The sequence below is a fragment of the Orcinus orca genome, chromosome 3, assembly GCF_937001465.1.
Source record: "Orcinus orca chromosome 3, mOrcOrc1.1, whole genome shotgun sequence".
Lineage (NCBI taxonomy): Eukaryota > Metazoa > Chordata > Mammalia > Artiodactyla > Delphinidae > Orcinus > Orcinus orca.
In genome coordinates this window covers 69241788-69257313 of record NC_064561.1, presented here as the reverse complement: position 1 = coordinate 69257313, position 15526 = coordinate 69241788, and the positions used below count along the sequence as shown (strand labels likewise).

The 15526-nt window shown below is 42.7% G+C and overlaps 1 protein-coding gene across 5 annotated transcripts in view; it reads right to left on the bottom strand.

The window, feature by feature from the left end:
- The window catches only part of SIL1 (SIL1 nucleotide exchange factor), a 305088-nt gene that overhangs the window by 199537 nt on the left and 90025 nt on the right, over positions 1-15526 (bottom strand). The window lies entirely within an intron of this gene.

Here is a 15526-nt window from a genome sequence, read left to right as displayed (position 1 = left end):
TGGAGGGCCCTTCAAAAGAGGGCACACTTGTGAAGAAATAGAGGCACAAGGGTAGAACACCTGGAAAAGTTGAGTAGGTCCACTGAAGTTTGGAGATTTGGGGCCACTTCTCTAAATCCAATTTTTTCAACCTTTCCCCTAGAGTCATAATGATAACTGAGAAAATACTGACCCTGGTGGTCATATAGAGAGATTCTCCGATGCCATATGGTAGGTTCCCTTGATGGAGTAGAGCTACCCCTCAACACACACATCCTCAGGAAAGTGATGGACTCAGTCACATCAGTAGAGAAAGGAGGCAAGGAGACAAAGTCTCCAAGAACAAACTCCCATCAGACACACAACTCCACCTTCTCTGAGCTCTCAGCCATGCCTCAGACTGCTCTGAAGCTTTAGTCCTTACACTCTGTAGAGCTGTAATAATCATAATTATAGCACTTGGACCGAGGGATAAAGAGAAATATCCCCATGACACCCGATTCCCTAGTATTAAAATGCAGTATTTGGGCAGCCCAGAAGAAAATAAATTCTGTATAATAATAATTATAGTCAATATTTATAGAGCACTTTCTATGTTCCAAGCAAAGTTCTAAGCTCATTTACTCTTCACCACAACCCTGTGATGGGGTTCTAATATGCTGCTTATTTTGCCCATGAGAGGACTAAAATTCAGAGAGGTTAAGTAATTTGCCCAAGTTCACACAGTCAGAGAGTAGTAGAGTCAGGAATCAAAGCCATTCCGGCCCCAGAACCCATGCTCTTTCTACAGACCATGCTGCCTTTCGAGTGGTCTATGAAATCAGCCATTCATTTTATTTGTTTTGCAACAATGTGAATAAAAAGGCACACATTTTGTGTCAGGAGAGAAATTTTTTAATGAGCCTACTGGAGCCCTCTTGCGGAGAGAGCCACTCCTGCCACATCTATATTTCTGCACATCATACGTACACACGCATGCACACACATTTTGATTACTGAATGTCCTTCGCACAGCCCAGCCCACAGTAGAGACACAGATATTCAAGAAGAAGAAGGCCCTTGCCTCAGATTGCAACCAGTTCACTGGCACCCTGTGTGACTTGACCTCTTAACCTCCCATAACTCAGGCTCCCCAGCTGTACAAGAAGCAAAAGCATCCTTGCTCTCCCTCACAGAGTCCAGCACAAAGCACTCCCCTCATACATACCCAACTGTCTGGAAAGAACTTAGCAAGAGAGGAGGAGAGAACTATATTGGGTAAAAGTTGGCCAAGATGATATCCAAGCTCATTTACAACTAGTCTATGATCCTATTCCCCACGCATGAAATATATAGGACAGGATTATTTCTACATGGCACATGAAGAAAATAGAGCCCAAAAGGGTGAATGGGGCTTGCCTAAGCACACCAGCAAGCAACCAGGCAAAGTAGAGAAATATACCAGCCGTGGTCAGTGTATTTTCCACTAGGCTCCAGACTGCACGTTTCTAGCAGGGAGTGGGCAAGGAAATCTACTCCTTATACTTGCTCCCCAACACTGCATGAGGTCCTTAGAGTGATCAGCCTGTGTCTCATGACAGCAGCCAAGGTTACCAAAAACTCTACTCAACTCCATCTCCACTCCAGACCTGGATTTCCACCCAGGTCTCCCCAATTAGTTGTGGGACTTAGGGCTAGCCACCTAACCTCTCTCCAAGTTTCAATTCCTTCATCTAAAAAGGGACTTAATAGTAACTATTTTGTAGGATGGGTGTTAGCATTAAATGAGATGACATGAAGCATATAGCACAATGCTTGACACAAACCAAGGGCTCAAGAAGCTTGTAGCTCTCACTAACAACTACTGTTAGAGAAAATTCTGAGCAAAGGACAGGATAAACAAAAGCAGTGAGGCTTCACCCCCATATAGAAATGTCTTCTGTTCTGATAATCAAGTCTCTCCTTGGAACCCAGCTTCCCTGAGCTGCAAATCTGCCCACACACCTGGACTACACTCTAGGTGGCTACAGAGGCATTTCCATTGAAACCTTTAAGCGATATTGGCTGGCTCTGCATCAGTGCCCACCGGATAGTTGACTAAGAACAGCCACTTCAGAGCCCAGCTTCCTGGTGATTCAGGCCTGTCTTCATATTCCTCCTGCTGCTCTCATATCTCTAAGAGAGAATAGGGAAGGCAAGAGCAGCAGAGGCAAATTCAGCAGATTTAGACTGCTTGGACCACCCTAGAAAGGGTCAGTTGCTATCTAGGGAGTAAGAGCTCCAGGGCCACCTCCTTCCCTCTCCTTTTAAACTAATAACTATATCTCCTAACAGTAAGCATGATGGGCTTTCTTTATAGCCTGCTCCCCAAGAACACCAGGACCTTCATACACTCATCTACAAACCACAGTCTGGGGCTGGAGAGGGATCAGAGTTCATCTTTCCTTTCCCCTGCTGTGTCCAAACTTCCAGCAAAGGTCAGGGCCTCATAGTGGGACTATAGTAGGATAGGGAAGAAGGTATGACTTCTAGTCCATAGCTCCAAGTGGACTATCTGCAAATCAGTAAGCACACCAATCCTTATTCTGTGCCAGCCACTCTGGTACTTTGGATTACAAGAATTCAGCATTCACACTCTAGAAACAGGTACCTCAGGTCCCCTGAGCACACTGGGAACCATACTGTATAACACAACATACAAAAGATACCATCACTGTCCGCAGGTGTTTTATGTCCTGTTGACCATCAGTGAGTAGCATGGTTTTCCATATCTGAGTCTCAGACAGTACAATTAAGAAGAAAGTGCTGTTAAGGAATATGCCGTGAGAAAATAGATACTGTTCTGGGCAACTTGAGACACAAATTATAACTTAGAAATGATGAGATGGGCAACAATTAGGGTGATCCTTAAACTAATTGAGGAACCCCAAGAAAATAGCATTTACCTACAGAAAACCTTAGCGGCAGCACAAGTACGGATCACCAATCACTGAACTCGCGACTACCATGTTGGCATTGACTATGTCTTCGAGGTAAGTCAGCAACTGAAACAACATATTTTATTTTTAACACACCTGAGAGTCCAAGACTATTCATAATTCCAGATCCTTAAAAACTTGAAAGGAGGATAAATTTTAAAGTGTACACATTTACATACGTGGGCAGAAACACAAAAATCAGATGCTTCTCAACACAGCTCAGGGAGCCATAACTCACGGTTTTCAGAATCCCACCTAACACCCAGAGAAAATCTGGGCGCCTTCTCTGAGAGATTGTGGGAGGCTGGGTAGGTAGCCAAGAAACAAAGAAACCTAAACTCAGCACTTGGCAAGACAATTAAGGAGGAGAGGATTTTAAATGCATTGTTTCTGACTCTAAATATGTCTACATTTATTACCAATTTGGGATCAGAAACCACATTTAGTTCTGCTGGTGACCACGCACTAAAAATATTAAGCAGAGTATTGCCTAGGAAACAGCGGTCCTCCCTGCTGCAGCAGCCCCATTTCAGAGCTGACTCTGCAATGGTCCCAGGGCTCCCCATCCTGGGCTTTGCTAAGAGCCCAGTCACAAGCAGAACTGCCACTGTCCTGACAAAGCCTCGCTTGCTTTTTAGAAGCAGCAGTAGGAGCTTCCTTGGTAGCGCAGTGGTTAAGAATCCGCCTGCCAATGCAGGGGACGTGGGGTCGAGCCCTGGTCCGGGAAGATCCCACATGCCACGGAGCAACTAAGCCCATGTGCCACAACTACTGAGCCTGTGCTCTAGAGCCCGCAAGCCACAACTACTGAGCCTGCATGCCACAACTACTGAAGCCCATGCACCTAGAGCCTGTGCTCTGCACGCAACAAGAAGCCACTGCAATAAGAAGCCCATGCACCACAACGAAGAGTAGACCCCGCTCACCCCAACTAGAGAAAGCCCACGCACAGCAACGAAGACCCAATGCAGCCAAAAATAAATAAATTAAATTTTTTTAAAAAAGCAAGCAGCAATAGGAGCCAGGGCTAGAGACTACACAACCTCCTCATCCTCTCCAAGGCTGTGTTACATGGTCAGTGAAATTCCATTTCATGGGCCTATAACAACTACAACCCATCTGACTGGGAGCTCCGCAAGGGCAGGGACAATGTCCACCTAAACCACTGCTGTATCCTCATTGCCTAGCACTGTGGCAGACGCTCAAAAAATATCTGTTAGTTGAATAAAATTAATAATCTAAAAGGGGGTCACGTGGAATACACAATGTAAAATAATGTCAGTGAAAATATGAACTATAGTGAAACATGAAAACAGATACATAAAATACTGTTGAATGAAGAACATAATGGCACATGTATATGAAATATTAGTACTTTGAAAAAAAAGTGTGTGTAGCCATCTCTGTGATCAGACATGAAGTTATTAGAATTATGGAAAGCTATGCTCAATGAAGTCTTTCTTCCTAAAATGTTAGATATATGAGAAAATACTTAATCATTATTTTCAACACAGAACCTGTTCCCTTATCTACTTTTTTTTAATAAGTTTATTTATTTTATTTATTTATTTTTGGCTGTGTTGGGTCTTTGTTGCTGCACATGGGCTTTCTCTAGTTGCAGTGAGCAGGGGCTACTCTTCGTTATTGTGTGCAGGCTTCTCATTGCGGTGGCTTCTCTTGTTGCTGAGCATGGGCTCTAGGCATGTAGGTTTCAGTATTTGTGGCACATGGGATCAGTAGTTGTGGCTCACAGGCTCTAGAGCGCAGGCTCACTAGTTGTGGCATACGGGCCCAGCTGCTCCATGGCATGTGGGACCTTCCTGGACCAGGGCTCAGACCCATGTCCTCAGCAATGGCAGGTGGATTCCCAACCACTGCACCACCAGGAAAGCCCTCCCTTATCTGCTAATTCGTTCTGGTGCCTGGGATCACAGAGACCTTGTTCAGCAAGACCATCCATCTATCACGGAAAGAGAGAGCACAAGGAAATAGCTGCAGTCTTAAAATCCAACTTATCAAGTTGACCTTTTTTACCAGAAGACTTCCAGTCTGCATCACCAGTATGCCTGGCTGCCAAGACAGGTAGCCAAGATGGGGGTGAAGAGACCAAAAAAAAAAAAAAAAAGGATGCCAGAGCTCCAAATAGGTACCCCCACACCACACAGCCCATGGCCTACTACCCAGCAACGTGCCTATTAAGAAAGGTAGCAGATACCAATCCTTCTAAAATTTCCAAAAAAAGAAGGGAACACTTCTTAATTCATTCTGTGAGACCAGAATTACTCTGACACCAAAGCAAGACAAGGACACTACAAGAAATCTACAGACCAGTACCCTTATGAATATACATGCAAAAATCCTCAACAAAATACTAGCAAGGCAAATTCAGCAGCATATCAAAAGGATTATACAACATGATCAAATGGGATTTATCCTAGGAATACAAGGGCGGTTCATCATATGAAAATTAATCTGTTTAATACATTACATTGGTAGAGTGAAGGAAAAAAAAACACATGATCATCTCAATTGACATAGAAAAGGCAGCTGACAAAATCCAACATCGTTTCGTGATAAAAACATTCAATAAACCAGGGATAGAAAAGAACTTCCTTAACATAATTAAGGTCATATATGAAGAACCAACAGCTAACATCATACTCAATGATGAAAGACTAAAAGTTTTTCCTCTAAGATCAGGAATAACACAAGGATGCCTGCTTTTGTCACTTAGATTCAACATAATACTGGATGTTCTAGCCAAAGCAATTAGGCAAGAAAAAGAAATAAAAGCCATCCATATTAGAAAGGAAGAAGCAAAACTATCTGTTTGAAGGTGACTTGATCTTATACAAAGAAAACCCTGAAGAATCTACAAACAAAAACTATTAGAGCTAATAAATTCAGCAGGTACAAAAGCTGCAGGTACAAAATCAAAACTCAAATCAGTTGTATTTCTATACACTAACAACTAGCAATCCAGAAAGAAAATTAAGAAAATAATTCCATTTAAAATAGTATCAGGGCTTCCCTCATGGTACAGTGGTTAAGAATCCACCTGCCAATGCAGGGGACACAGATTCGATCCCTGGCCTGGGAAGAGCCCACATGCCATGGAGCAGCTAAGCCCATGTGGCACAACTACTGAGCCTGCACTCTAGAGCCCGTGAGCCACAACTACTGAGCCCACGCACCACAACTACTGAAGCCCATGTACCATAGAGCCTGCATGCCACAACTACTGAGCCCACACACCGCAACTACTGAAATCCATGTGCTCTAGGGCCTGTGTGCCACAACTACTGAGCCCGCATGCTGCAACTACTGAAGCCTGTGTGCCTAGAACCTGTGCTCTGCAACAAGAATCCACTACAGTGAGAAGACCGCACACCGCGACAAAGAGTAGCCCCAGCTCACTGAAACTAGAGAAAGCCCGCAAACAGCAACAAAGACCCAACGTGGCCAAAAATAAATTTTAAAAAATAAATAAATAAATAAATAAAATAGCATCAAAAAGAATAAAATACTTAGGAATAAATTTAATCAAAGAAGAAAGCCTTTAACCAAAAGACTTATACACTGGAAGCTACAACACATTACTAAAAGAAATTAAAGAAGACCTAAATAAATAGAAAGATGTTCTGGGTTCCTGAACTGGAAGACTTAATTTCATTAAGATGACAATACTACCCAAAGCAATATACAGATTCAACATATTCTCTGTCAAAATCACAAAAGCATTTTTTGCAGAAATGAAAAAACTAATCCTAAAATTCATATGGAATTTTAAGGTACCCTACCCAAAATAATCCTGAAGAACAACAAAGTTGGAGGATTCACACATCCTGATTTCAAAACCTTACCACAAAGCTACAATAATCAAAACTGCACAAAACTCACATAAAGATAAATATATACTCTTATATCGACATAAGGATAAACATACCCTCTTATATCATTACATCAATTGATTTTTAACAAGGGTGCCATTGACTAAAAATGGAGCAAAGATCTAAATTTAACAGCTAAAACTATAACATTCTTGGAAGAAAACGTACGGGCCAAACTTCATAACCTTGGATAGGGCAACAGTTTCTTAAATATGACACAAAACCACAAGTGATAAAAGAAAAAAATAGATAAACTGCACTTCATCAAAATTTAAAAACTTTTTTAAACAACAAGGTGCTACTGTATAGCACAGGAAACTATATTCAATATCCTGTAATGAACCATAATGGAAAAGAATATAAAAACAAATGTGTGTGTGTATATATATATATATATATATATATATATATATAAAACTGAATCACTTTGCTACATAGCAGAAATTAACACATTATAAATCAACTATACTTCAATAAAAAAATAAATTTAAAAAAATTTTTTAAAACTTTTGTGCCTCTCATTAGCAAGAGAATGAAAAGACAACCCACAGAATGGGAGAAAATGTTTGCAAATCACATATCTAATAAGGGCTTACCATCCAGAATACATAACAACAACTACAACTCAACAACAAGACAAGCAACCCAATTTAAAAATGGGCAAAGAACTTGAATAGGTATTTCTCCAAAGAAGATATGCAAATGGCCAATAAGCACATAAAATGATGCTCAGTATCACTGATAATTGTGGAAATGCAAATCAAAGCCACAGTTCGATACCATTTGACACCTATGAGGACGACTATATTTTTTTTTTAATGAAAATAACGAGTGTTGGCAAAGATGTGGAAAATTAGTACATTGCCACTGGAAATGTAAGTGGTACAGCCACTGTGGAAAAGTCTGACAATTCTTCAAAAGCTAAACATAAAATTGTCATATGACCCAACACTTCCACCCCTAGGCATATATCCAAATATCTGAAAACAGTGACTCAAACAGATACCAGCATGTGAATGTTCACAGCAGACAAAAGAGGAAATAACCTAAGTATCAACAGATGAATAAATATTTTTAAATAGATTTTTTAAGTGGTATACACAATGAAATATTATTCAGTCATAAAAATGAATGAAGTTCTGATGCATGCTGCAGCATAGATGAACCTTGAAAACATTATGAAATAATGTGAATTTTCTGGCTAAGTAAAATAAGCCAGACACAAAAGGACAAATATTATATAATTCCACTTACATTAAATATCTGAAATAGGCAAATTCATAGAGACAAACGTAGATTAGAGGTCACCTGCAGGGAGGGGGTAGGTAATGGGAAGTTATTCCTTAATAGGTTCATGGTTTCTGTTTGAGCTAACGAAAAAGTTTTAGAAGTAGATAGTGGTAATGGTTGCAAAGCATTGTGAATGTAATTAATGCCACTGAACTGTACATTTAAAATGGTTAAAATGGCAAATTTTATGCTATCTATATTTTAGCATACTAAAAAAATATAAGATTGCCCACGAGTTGGTAATTGCTGAAACCGGATAATGGGCACATGGGTACATTAATTATATTGTTCTCTTTTTAAAAATTTAAGAAAAAAAATGATGTTTTCTGTAGTTTCTCTGGTAGATAGTCTGTCAAGGTAAAGAAGTGCCTTTCTATTTCTAAACAGCTAAGAGGTTTTATCATGAATGGGTGTTAAATTTTATCACGTGTTTTCCCTACTCTAAGATGATCATATAGTTTTCCCTTTAACCTACTAAAGTAGCAAATTTTATATGCAGATTTTCTAATGTGAAACCACCCTTGCATTCCCGGGTTAAGTCCAACTTGGTCAGATGATCATTTTTATATCCTGCTCGGTTTGATTTGCAGTATTTTGTTGGTCCTTCATGTACTCCCATAACTCTCTGTGCAACTATCATAAAACCCACCAAATTGTACTATAAATATGAACTCCCTGAGGGGAAAGACTCCTTCCTCATCCACTACTCCATCCCTAACTAGTGCAGGGTCTAGGACACAGTAGGCCCTCAATAAAAGTATGGCAGATAAATAAGTAAATGAATGGGTAGGTGGAGAGATTACCAGGTGAGCAGATGAACACCTTAATCCATAATACTGACACCCTGGCAGGTGTGCAGAGAAGATTTTTCAGGCAGGAAGACCTTCTGAAGGCTCACCAACCACTCCATAGAGGCATCTTCTCTGTTTTAGAGCAGCTCAGTTTGTCTGCAGCTCTGTAAGCTGAACCCTAGCCCTAGACTCTCATCTCCCCACTTTCCCTCATCACCTAATCAATAATGTCCACAGTTCAGTGCCTGCTTTCACACAGGATGCAGCCCTCATACCAAAGCATACCCCAAAGCTCAGATCCTATGCTGGGATTAAAGGGGAATGCGGCATTAGTTTCAAATTTAAAGTGTTCCTGCCAACCTTAGAGTTTATTCCCAACAATCAAAAAGGCCTCATCCCAACCCTGATTGGCACAGCAAGAGCCCACCCCATTAAAAATTCACTGCATCAGCAGTACAGAGAAGGAGAGGAGTCAGCAAGGGAAAGGGCTGAATTATTTCAGCAGCTGTAAATTATGTGTTCTCTCTTCCTCTCCTCCGAGTCCATGTTCAACTGTGCCCCATGCCTCCACAATGAACTTGGGTTTGTCAAGTATCTACGTCAACTGCAGTAACCAAACTTGAGTTCAAGAAGCAATATTAAAAAGCACTAACTAGCTGATATTTAAATAACTATGTTTAATGTCAACAAAATTACACTTTAACACTAAACATCCCCTACTCTATTAGTTGCTTAATTAAATTCCTTAAGATCCTTGGACACTGGCACAGAGCACACTGCCCTGGGGAGCATTCCCAGGCCCTGACCTTGGCAGGCTGTGGAAGGGAAAGGGCCCAAATCCCTGAGGAAGTGCCAGGAGGGCCCAGTTTTCTTCTGGAGTCTCCTAAGGAGGTGGTTTCTCTTCACAGCTCTGCTGGTCTCCATAGGACAACAAGAACATGACAAACACATCCTGAGCCTGGAAAATTGCCAAACCAGGCTACAGTTTTTTTAATGTTTTTTTTTTTTTTAAAGCACACATAAACCCAAGAGAGATACTTTTCCCATCTGGCATCTGTTCTTCTTAAGAGTAGTATATCATGAGACACTGAAGCATGTGTACAAGGGGGATACAACAGGATTCATGACAGCAGGTAGGGTCAGAGGGCTCTGCAAAATGCCACCAACCAAATCCCAGCCTGCCAGGAGTCATCAGCCTGCAACTGACAGGGGTACAGTACAGCTCAGACAATAGCAGTATCCTAGACTGGAGCCTGCAAAGGGACTCTAGGTTCCAGTGAGTGACCTTGTGATGGGGATGCCAGTGGGACCCCAGGAAGTCTCTCCTGCCACAGTAGGCTCCATGAAGATGACTTACCAGCTAGCTTCTCATAGCACCAGATTTGCTGAAAGAGGATAACATGCCAGCTACCTGCCCAGGTAAACATTTGCTAGAAACAATCAGTCTCACAATCAGCCTCCAAGTAGAGCACATTCAGCCGAGGATCAATAAGCATTTGGAACCCACACTTTGGGCAGCAGATGCTCTGAACCCAACCCCACTGGGTCATGAGTAAGACAGTATCATTTTAAGGGCACCAAGGGTGTAACAGATGCCAAGTGGCCCTCCCTTGCCTCACCCTTATAGCAGGGGTCCCAGTTCTTTCTGGTTTCCTTACAAAACTATCCCTTTACCTCTCAGTTGGTATCGCATTTTTATTTCTGTCACTCAGCACCTTCCCTACACCTTCTATTTTGCCAAAGGGCCTGGCCTGACATAAAATAGGAGGTAATTCTTTCCAATTATTCTATCCTGTCTCTCACTGTTCGGGGATTCCTTTTGTGGCAGCTCTCCTTAAAACAGCCACCGCAGCCCCTGCTAATGCCAACAGAAAACACTGTAGAAGAAGCTTGGTTAATATTACATCCTCTCACGGTAAAAGGCAACCACTCCCATGAACAACCAGGCACAAGCCCTGGCTTCAGAGAAGCTGGATGTTTGGGTTGCAACTTATGAAAATACGGAAAGCAACCAGAAAACACAAGAGCATTATGCCCACGCAGCCCAGACACACTGCTCACTTACTACCTGCAGTTTCACACCCATGCCAAAATCATTTCAACCCCAGATGAGCACTCAACAGCCACGCCAATTCGGAAAAATATTTTTGCAAAGACCTTGTTCACTTTCCCATACAGGAAAGCTACAAAAAAGCAAAAACTTGTTCACTATGAAAAGATGAATAAACCCTTACCACCTACTAGGGAACATATATCCAGTTACCACCACCTCCAACACATCCAAGTAGCAGATTATTCACCCTTCAGCACATGTTTATTGAGACCTGCTACATCCCAGACATGTGCCAGGTGCTGGGGATACAAAGACTAAGTAAAGAGGGGTCCTGTTGTCCAGGAGCTTCTAGACAGGCAATGTAAATCGATAAGTAAATCAGTAGTTATAGTAAGCACTGGGTTGAAAGAGCCCTGACACAGATGGCTAGGAGGCTCCATGGCAGGAAAGCACAGATATCTCCATCAGGAGATAGGGGTCAGAGAGGACTTCTTGGAAGAGGAAAAGGAATTAACCAAAGACAATGAGAAAAGCATCCCAAGCAGAGGCAAGACTGCTTTTTGAAGGCCTGGAGGCATGAAACTTGAAACATGTATTTATTTCAACAATGCTGGAGCAAAGGGTTTACGGGGGAGTGGCATCATGATACGCAAGATCCCACTTTGCCAGATGGGTCAGATGGGTTCCAAACACATAGCTCATTGCACTTTCTTAACAAACCTTTGCAATCTCTGTCCTTTTCAGAACTGCCCCACATGAAAGGGAGACTGGAGAGAGGAAAAAGAAGCCTGCTAAGATAAGAGGGTCACCACTGTTTGTGAATTCTGCTTATGAACTCACTCCTTTGCCTTGCAGTTCAATGGTTTGTCAGTTCTTGCAAATTCTCAATATCTATTAATAGAAGGAGTTAGTTTGTAAATAGAATCTGGATTTGTACTGTATTATCCCTCACAGTGGCCTAAAACCCAAGTGGGTAATTTGAACAGGAAAACAGCCTGAGATTCTAGGCACAATCTCCCCGAAGGATAGATATGCCGTGCTCTACTCTCCTCTGTATGTTTCACACTCAACAAGTCCAAGGCTACTCTACTGATCCTCCTCTAGAGTCGCCTAGCCTTACTGCACAAGCCAGAAACCCGGAAGCTCTCCTAAACACTCCCTCTCCTTTCCCCCACTTCCCTTCTAACCCCCTGCCCATCACCAACTACTGTCGATTTCATCTATTTTCCTCCATGTTCACCTGCCCAAATTGCTCACCCCCACCCCCAGCCACCACCTCTCAGGTGAGGGCAACCCAAGCTGACCAGCACAATGAGGAAGCAGAGGGCACAGCTTTAATGAATCTGTTATTTTCTCAGCCCAGGGTTTCTGGAATAACCCAAACCCAGTCTTTTGAGCCCCTCTGAAAGGCTCTCAATAGAAGCCACTTTCCTCCTCAGATGAAGAGTATCACTCAGGGAACCCATTCAATAACAATAGCAAGCTGAAATGTGGGCTGCAGAGAAGGTTTGGTGCCTTGAGTGAGTCCACTAGAGGTCCCAATGCCCTGTGACCCCAGAAGCCAAAGCCAAATCTATGATTATGGGAATCAAATCCCAGGCAAAGCAAACGTGGCCCCCGCTACAGCCCCACCCCTCACAGCCCATGGAGACATACTCTGGGGATAGCCACTGAGCTGAAGAGTCTTCATCCCTACTCCCTCTGCCCTAAGAGAAGCCATTTCCTTCCACCAAAGCAGGTGGAAGAAAACAATTCTCAGGAGTAGGATGATGGTGAAACCGACGTCCCAAAATAAGGGATAAAATGTGTTGAAGAGGAAGAAGAGCACTGGCCATGGCTCTCAGCCTGAACTCACTGGAAACTTCCCTTCATCCCATTCCTTACCAGTGGCCCTCACAGCAGCCCAGGAGGAATAAATGTATGTTGAATGAATGAAGAAATGAACAAATAAGCAGACTGAGAGGCTGGAGGGAGGGGGCAACAAGAGAGAAAGAAGGCCCTGCTCAGAACCATCCCTCCATTCGTTCAGGTATCTCTGGGCACCTACTATCCTACAATGTACTGTGTACCTATGCAAGGTGCTAGAAACACTCAGGCTACACAAACTATGAAAGAAGGGCAGAGAGAAAAGCACTCTTCTTCATGTCCCTGGGATGGCATATTTCCAAATACTACTTTAACAGCACCTCCCATTTGCCTGACATTAAAGCCATGCCTAACGGCACATATGCAAATAAAAACTTCACTTTTTATTGTATCCAGTACTTTGGGGCCTTGTGGGGGTTTTTTTCTTTAAAAAAAACTGTCATTCATCTCCTTGATTAAAAATGGATTTAGGGCTTCCCTGGTGGCGCAGTGGTTGAGAGTCTGCCTGCTGATGCAGGGGACACGGGTTCGTGCCCCAGACCGGGAAGATCCCACATGCCGCGGAGCGGCTGGGCCTGTGAGCCATGGCCACTGAGCCTGCGCGTCCGGAGCCTGTGCTCCGCAACGGGAGAGGCCACCACAGTGAGAGGCCCGCGTACCCCCCCCTAAAAAAAAAAAAAGGATTTAATTTGGCTTTCATTAGGTAGGTACAAGGGGAAAACATACAGATTTCACAGAGTTAACTCACCTGGCAACAGGACTGTGCTGAGCTTTAGCGACTGCACAGTTGGGTCCCAACCCACCACTAAAGAAAGAAAATTAAAAAGCTCACAACGTGGAGCTTAATCTCCAGCTAAAAGGAATTATCTTCCCATAAGCATCTCTGTCGTATTTTTGGTTAATGTAAAAAATTTTCAAAAGAAAGGAAACCCCAAGGGTTTCATAACATATAACTTAGAATTTCTACATTTTTCTAATTCCCTTGCAGGGAGAAAAGGCAAAGAGGTCTCTATTTCTCAATCCTACTTTTCAAAACTTTTCCCACTGATTTCATATTGTCATAAAAATTTTCAATTTATAGAGAGCACAGAGCAGAGGAAGGTACAGTGGCTGAGGAATTTTAAGCTGCTGTGAAGGGGGCAGTGAGGTGAGGGTGGGAAGAGCTGCAGAGGAGGTAGGAGTTACAGTCCTGAACACCCCATGCTCAGCAACACAGCCTGGGCTCTGGGTCTAACTTCAAACATAAGGAACTCAGGCCTGGGGCAGCCCACACTCTCTACCACACTTCAGGCTCTTGCACTCAGTGATTTAGAGCAAATGGACAGACTTTGCTGCAGTGTCAGAGGGTTTTAGGGTAAAAGATCAACAAATTACAAGTATACACCTTGATTAAATGTTAGAGGGATTATTCTACAGCTAGAGCATGAATTCAATCCTACCTTCCCCTGCTTGATGACTGAGCCCCTTCTACCTTCTCGCAGAAGAAAAAGCATATGAACAAATAATCGCCACATAGTATGACAAGTGTCATAAAGGAGAGATACATGGTGTGTGGGAGGGGCAGAAAAGAATTACGCCATTCTTCCCAGTGTCCCCTTTCCCTCAGTATCACAAGCTAACTACTCTCTGTCCTTCCTCATTCTTACAGATAGAAATCCCTCCAGTGCTCTTTCCCTGAGCATTTAGCCCAGATCAGACTTCTCTAAACTGCGCTCCCACTCAGTTCCAGATTAATTCAAATCCTTTCTTGGCTTCTGCTTTCTTACCTTCTTCAGTTCTTTTCCCAAGCATCTAACTCACATATATCTCTGCCTCTGCCCTATCCTTAGCCAACTTGTCTAAGCTACTATTTTTCCAACTTCTCCCTCAACTGTCTTGGGTGTTCACTTGACATTTATGAAACATCTGTACTTACAAGGAACATACATAACAGTCCCTGTCTACAATGAAAAGAGGGGACTCATGAGGCCAAAACACCAGAAAAAATTAAATGCAAAATAAACCATCCTCACAACACAGCTTTTCTCCTCTACTGCTTTCTCTTATAGATCCAAGTGCCAGGGCATCATGGTCCCCAACAGGATGCTCCGAATTATGTTCCCAATTTCCAGGGAGGTTACAGCACCCTTCATCCACTAGCCCCCAGCCAATGAAGCCGTGGCCTACCCCTTCAGTCTTTCTGAAGGCAAAGATCACTCTATCTAGCCACACATTCACTTAATCAACATGTACTGAGTACCCATATGAGCGAAGAACCATGTCCCCCACAGTGCTGTACATAATGTCCTGCACATAACACATGCTTGGTTAATGTCTATGACTGAATCTCTGATAAGAAGAAAACCAGCTAAGCCTCTCCTGCCCTTTGCCCAGGAATACCCCGATGCAAAAAAACACTCTGCAATGAAGCCTGAGGTCAGAGGTCTCCCAAACCTCTTACTAGTCTGAGCCCAGAGCAGGGAGACCTTCACCTCAGGTAAGAAGATGCTGACACAGCCCTCCCATCAGTGTACCAAGGAAGTTAGAAAAACCACTGTTGTAAAATACCCTTTAATCAAGAGACTTGTCTCCACTTAGTGTAGATTTAGGGGAAAATTTTCTCAAGAAACGAGTAATAAATGGAGGGGAAAAAAGAACAGAAATTAATGAATATAGTAATTATCCCCCAAAGTTGCAAATCAGAACAATTCCTCACTTGAA